Source organism: Hemiscyllium ocellatum, chromosome 47, assembly GCF_020745735.1.
Source record: "Hemiscyllium ocellatum isolate sHemOce1 chromosome 47, sHemOce1.pat.X.cur, whole genome shotgun sequence".
In the NCBI taxonomy this organism is placed as follows: domain Eukaryota; kingdom Metazoa; phylum Chordata; class Chondrichthyes; order Orectolobiformes; family Hemiscylliidae; genus Hemiscyllium; species Hemiscyllium ocellatum.
In genome coordinates, this window is record NC_083447.1 from 18,437,255 (window position 1) to 18,444,407 (window position 7,153).

A 7,153-nucleotide genomic window follows, 5' to 3' on the forward strand; every position below is an offset into this window, starting at 1 on the left:
GGAATCCGGAATGCACTGCCTAGGAGGGTAGTTGAGTTGGGAAACCTCACAACCTTTAAAATTACTTGAATGAGCACTTGAAATGCCATAACATTCAAGGCTGTGAGCCAAGTGCTGGAAAGCAGGATGATTTTGTACTGTATTATTCTATGATTCCATTTAATCTGTCATTTTTATTTGGTTTAGCTGATAGGTGACCCGTAGCAATGTGGTTGATTCTTAGTAGCCCTCTGAAAGAGTCTGAGTCAAAAAGTGTGGTGCTGGAAAAGTCTTCACTTTCTCACAGTCTTCCAAACATGGAATAGGATATAAATCAGAATTTGTAACTGCATTGCCTTTGTGACAATCCACACACAATGATTGGGTACCATCTGGTTTTGACACCATTACTATGGGTGAACTCCAGTCTCTGCAATTCATTTTGATTACATTGTCATTGAGCATGCGTCCGATGTCTTTTTGAATCAGTGCCAAGCTGAGAAGTTAGGTCTATAGGATTATTGCTTAATTGGAACAGCATTTCTACATTTGCATCATGCTTACTTAGACTAGTACTTCCCAGCTTATTCCCACATATCTCCCCATGTAATAACTTTTTCAGGTCATTTCAATTTTTCTCTGGAAGGTAACTCAGTAATTTATTCCAATTTTTGAGAACATCCTTATTGTCCAATTTAAATTGAGGAATGTCCAATTCAGAATCATAAGAACTTGATTCTTCACTCTGTATTGTAACCAGTAAAACACATTCTTCTTTTGCTTTCCTTCCATACTAAAATACCTTTTGAGCTTATTCACATGACACACTCTATGAGATTTATTTCTTTTAAATGTTCTTATCAAATAATTCACCTTATTCAATTTCCTTTTGATTTTATATGACTCACTAAACCTTGCTTTTAAAGATTCACCTACCACTAGAAGTAACATTAACACTTTATCTCCACCAGCAAACTTCTGAATTTTTTCTGAATTTTTGATTTCTTGTCTGCTTCCTGTTTTATCACATGTTGTGCTACTTTAAAATTCTGTGCAGCCAACTCTCCCACTTTGTTTAATCTTTCCCTAAATTTGACACATAGTTCAAATGTGTGGTGTCTGAACTCTGACCCACCAACCTCTCCTTAATTAATTTCAATGATCCTCTCACCTCATGCCCAAAAACAAATTCAAATGGACTGAATTTAAATGATTCATTAGGTACATCCCTAATTGCAAAAAGTACAAATGGAATTTCTTTATCCCAATCCTCTGGATAGTCTTTACTATAAGCCCTTAACATGGTCTTTAAAGTTTGATGTCACTGTTCCAATATTGCCTGCAATTCTGGATGGTACACAGTAGATTTGAATTGTTTTATTCCTAAGCCATCCAAAATTTCCTTGAATAATTTTGATGTAAAATTTGACCCTTGATCTGATTGTATCTCTATGAGTAGTCTGTATCTAGTAAAACATTTCGGTAACTCGTCTGCAATCCTTTTATCTATAATACTGCATAATGGAATGGCCTCTGGAAAGCTAGTGAACACATTCATTATGGCCAACAAATACTGATTCTTACATTTTGTTTTAGCTAGGGGTCCTATGCAATCATATAAGACCATTGTAAAAGGTTCTTCAAATATTGGGAATAGGTGTTAAACGTGCTGGTTTTATCACTGCCTGAGATTTTCCAATTACCTGACATTTATCACATGCCCAGCAAAATTCAACCACATCCTTATGCAGTCTGGGCCAAAACGAAAAATGTTTTTGGATCTTGGCTTGAGTTTTCCTCACTCCTACATGACTTCCCACTGGTAACTCATGGGCTCCCTGCAACATCTTTTCTATAATGCACCGGTAATACAATTTGATGAACTTCTGCCCATTTTTCATCTGCCTGAAGGTATGATGACTTCCATTTCCTCATCAAAATATCATTTTTAAGTTAGTAACATTCAGGGATACACTCAAATTCTTCTTCAGTGTAGCTGTTTTAGTTCAACTTTTCATCTTTCTGTTGCAGTCCAGTCAATTTCTCTGAATTAAAAATATCCACTTTGTCCTCTGCTTGTTCTTGATTTTTTTGTCAACCATTTGATCAAACATAGTATCTATACTTCAACTTCCTTATCTATATTCTTTGATTTCTCCTCCAGTTTCAACCTGTGGCTTTGTGACTTTGTTACCACAGAGTCAGGAAAAATCCCAGGATATGCTTTCTGCAATACCCTCAGTTGCCTTATCTTCCGCCAGCTTTTCAGCCACAGAAGATATCACTGTGATCCAGCTATATCATTACCAAGGACAAATTGTATTCCTGGAACCAACAGTTTCTTTATTACTCCTGCCACCATTTCTGCACTTTTCACTGAACTCTCTAGCCTCACTTTATATAATGGAATATTTCTCGTCTCAACATGAATTCCATACATTACCACATTTTCTGGCAATATTCCTTCTGCATTAAATATCCCCATATCTCTCACCATCAAAGACTGACATGCTCCCGTATCTCTTAAAATTTTAATTTCTTTACCTGCTCCTCTTGCACATACAAGTAAACCTCACCCTTGCAAATACATTTTTAAGTGATACGGCACTTAGTAAGAAAACCCTGACCAGGTTGTACATTCTGCTGCAGCTTTTTAATTTCCACTGTGCTTTCCTTTATCACTTCAACAAAACTCACTCATTTATCCTGTTTTCCCACAACCGTCTTCCCTGTGCTTGTTCAAAACCATCAACACTGTGATTTCATGTGGCCTACTTTATTGCAGTAAAAACATCTGAGCTTCTTTACTTCTCATCCCCCCTCACAGGTTGCCTTTTTACCTTGTGGTAAACTATCTTCACTACTTTCAATGAGGTCTCTTTTTCCCTTACCACTGGAGGATTTCCCTTTTCCCCAACTTCTATCTCTCACAGATTGAAATTAATGTCAGAAGCCAAACTTTAACATATGAACCAACTCATAATCATTTGCCATTTCTGCTGCTAATCTTTCAGTTTTAATTTTCTGCTCTTTGACACAAGTTGGAAGTGAATTTTTGAGCTCCTTCAAAATAATGGTTTCTCTAAAAGCATCACATGTTTGATCTATTTTCAATGCCCTTATCAAAATTACTTTGTTTGATCCTTTCAAACTCAATGTATCTTTGACCCGATTCCCTCATTAGATTCCTGAAACATTGTCTGTAGGCTTCTGATGCTAGTTCATATGCACTTAAGATGTCTTTCTTCACCTCCTCATACTCCCAGATACCTCCGATAGTGTTGGAAATAACTTACTATCTCCACCTACCAACTTTGCTTGGATCAACAACACTCACATGTTCACTGGCCATTTCATTTGTTTAGCCACTTGCTCAAATAAAATGAAAAAGGCCTGTACATCCTTCTCATCAAACTTAGGCAACACTTGAACATATTTAAAAAGGTCTCCTCCACACCTTTCTCTATGATGGGAGAAAATGAGGACTACAGATGTTAGAGATCAGAGTCGAAGAGTGTGGTGCTGGAAAAGCACAGCCAGTCAGGCAGCATCTGAGGAACAGGAGAATCAACATTTCAGGCATAAGTTCTTCATCAGGAATGTCTGAAACATCGATTCTCCTGGTCATCGGATGCTGTCTGGACTGGCTGTGCTTTTCTAGCACCACACTCTTCGACTCTGATCTCTATGATGGGTTTGGTTGTCATCACTATCTTCCTCACTAAGCCTAAGTTCTAATTCACCTCTACCCTTTTAAGTCTACTTTCCTCTCTAATTGCCAACTTTTGAAATTCAACTCTCTTTCTACCTTTCTTCTGCTAGGGCTATTCGTTCCTTTTCTTTTGGCTTTAATTCAAGCTGCTTCATTTGCAATTGAATTTTTGCCATTTCCAAAGATTCCAATGGCGTTTCTGGCAATCATAAATATTGAGCTATTGCTGCAATTATGACCCCTTTTTGCACGGATGAAGGCAAACCCAACTCTAGCTGGGTCTGCCAATTCCAAATCTTTGCCTTGCTCACTTCCTGCAGAACTCTGGATGTGATTTCTTCTATTTCCAGAAAATCTGAGTTATTAAAAAAGTCATTACTACACAAGGCACACCCTGTTTACACCGAATTGAACACCCAAAACAAAAGACACTAACACTTACCACTCACTGCCTTTGAGTCCAATAATCTTAGCCCCAACTTGCACTTAGAAATTTTGATCCTGACAAAAGCCCCCAGTTTGTTATGGACCAGACAAGATCCACTCAAAATATTTTAAGAAGGTAGCTTAGATCCTATTTTTTTCTTATTTTAAAGGCAAATGTAAAGTGCTTTGTTTTAGATACAACTTAACTGGTCAAACTACTCAATATTAAGCAAAACACAATTTATTCAAACACTATAGTTAAAATACAAAAAAAAGAGCTTAGAAATACTTAACTCTATTGGAAAACCTAACAGAATTACAGATATAGTAACTATTACTAATTAACTGTTCCAATATAGTAACATCCCATAAACACATTCCTTGGCAAAAAGGCAAATTCATAAGTAAGATTTGCTCACATGCAACACCCACAGTTGGAAGAGAAACCCCAGCTTCTAGCTATAGCCAAAAGAGGGGAAATAATAGCATCATGTTCTTCAAAACTCCAACAGCCTCTGCAAAATCTAAAAGCTAAAGAAAGCCCAGAAATCCTGGTCTGTGAGAGCTGGTCACACCCACCAGGGTGCTTCTATTGTTCCAACTTTAAAAAAAAACCCAAGGCCTCACATGCTATTTACATTATCACAGACTGCTCGGTGGCCTCTCTTCAATCTCTCTCTTAAAAGAAATTAGGACAAAATACACCTTTTAAAGCCACAGCATCATTACACTAGTGACCAGGTTCGAGTTTCTCCATCAGATGTGGTGTGCTTTACATCCAACTCAAGACTTCTCAAGTGTATACACCATGATGATAGAGCAGCCAAGTTATACACAGCAAACTCCCACAAATAGCACAGTGACAATGACCAGATAAGTGGCTTTGCATGGTGTTGATTGAGCAATAAATATTAGCAAAAATTTTGGAGTTAACTAAAAACAGAAACTGATGCTGAAAATCTGAAATATAAATAAAAAATGTATTGGCATACTCATCAGGTCACTCCCAATTTGAAATCTTTCACTTTTTGTTTCAAGTGTAAATAACTGCTGGGATGCCCCTGACACCAGATCATCTGCTTATCTGGTACAGAAGTGGTCACCCAGTGAGCTTTCTCAATGGGATCACTTCCTTAGACAATAATGCCCTGCCCTGCCTGAAGCTGACAACCAGCGGCAGGCAATCACTGTGACCCGTGATGTTGGTGGCACAGTGACCCAGAAAGCAGGATCTCCTGATATAGGAGGTACAAGGGGGTCAGAGAATCCAGTGCGGAGAGTGTAATCAGCAGACAGGGTAGAGGTTGGCTTTCAGCAGCCACCCTTATACCTTCACCCAAACCCCATGCTATAGATCATTCCTAGATTGCGGAAGATGGAAACACACCCATCCCCAAAAGCAGGTCTCTATGTTTTATGGTTGAAAAGTTTGCTAATCCCCTTGCCTTGTGGGAACTGAGTTAATTGCAGCAGAGGCAATAAGAGACTCTTATTAACTGAATGCTTAACAGTGTCAATTGTTGGCAAGGTGAGATGGCCTTCATACCCACAACCTAACTCCTGACAAGGTGGCGGGTTCTCCTTAATGTTAACCTACCCCCTTCTTTTCCCCTTCTGTCACTTTTTAGGAGGGGTTGGTTCTGCCTGTTAATTCCATTTCTCTCCACAGATGCTGCCTGATTTGGTGAATTTTTTAGCACTTTTTGTTTCATGTTAGCGCCATATCAGAGCTTGCAGACAGAGTTTCAATTTTTGTGCCCATATGTTGGAATGGAATTTGAATTCATCACCTTGTGATTTGGAGGCTGCTCCTAAGCCATAGCTAACTCATAACTAGATAACCCTTTTTAGTGATTGTGTTTGATTAGGACACACTGTTTTTCTTCAAAGTAACACCATGCAATCTTACACTCACCCCAGGGGGTCTTATGTTACAATTTAATCTGAAAGACAGCATCATAAACAGCACGTACTCCTTCAGTACTTCACTGGGAACTTCAGCCTGGATTACATACTCAAGTTTTATCATGAGACTTCAACACAAACCATCTAATTCAAAGCAAGACTGATTTCCACACAGTCACACGATGTATTGTTTCTTAATGCTGCAGTAGGTTTGATCAGGAGGTTTGATGCATTTAAGCATGGAGTAATTGTTTGGCAAAATGAAAGCCAGAATCACTTTATCCCAAGTGGTAAAAGATGGCTCAGTGTTCAGCACTGCTATTGTAGAGCGCCAGTGACCCAGGTTCGATTCCAGCCTTGGTGACTGTGGAGTTTGCACGTTTTCTCCCCGTGTCTGCAATGAGTTTCCTCTGGGTGTTCTGGTTTCCTCCCACAGTCCTAAGATGTGCAGATTAGATGGATTAGTCATGCTAAAACTGCCCTAAAGTGTGCAGGCTAGGTGGACTAGCTATGGTAAATGTAGGGTTACAGGGATGCTGTTTGGAAGGTCGGTGAAGTCTTGGTGGGCTGAATGACCTCTTTCTGCATTGTAGAGATCCTATGATTCTAAGTGTAATTATGACAGGGTTAAAACTGTTTTCATAGAGGCATTCCTGTGACCCATGGATTTGACCTGATATAGGCATACTGTTCTGTTCCATATTTGGCCAGAATGCTGAATTGTTCTGTTGCCAAATGACGTGAGAATCACAAATTCTTTACTCATGTAGAATTAGGATTTCAGATAGCAGCCTGAGAGGCCTATCTGAGGAAATCAAAACCATCTGCTATGTGTTTTAATTGGTGGGAAATCTGTAATTTGACTTTAGGCTGTAAAAACTATGTCTAATGAACCTTATCCAGGCCTCTTTTTATTTACAAAAAAGTGAAAAATTACTCAAATGTTCACAGTTGATAATTTATTTTCATCTATTATGGATAATTTCACATAAACATACCCTTAAAAATTAACCCCTCCTGCACTCTTAGCTTTGTTCTGTCAACTAAGTACAACTTGGTTTTCACAGAGACCACACATACTGCTTGTAAACTCTTTGTTTTCAAAGTTGCTGACCTAGCGAGTTTTTACAT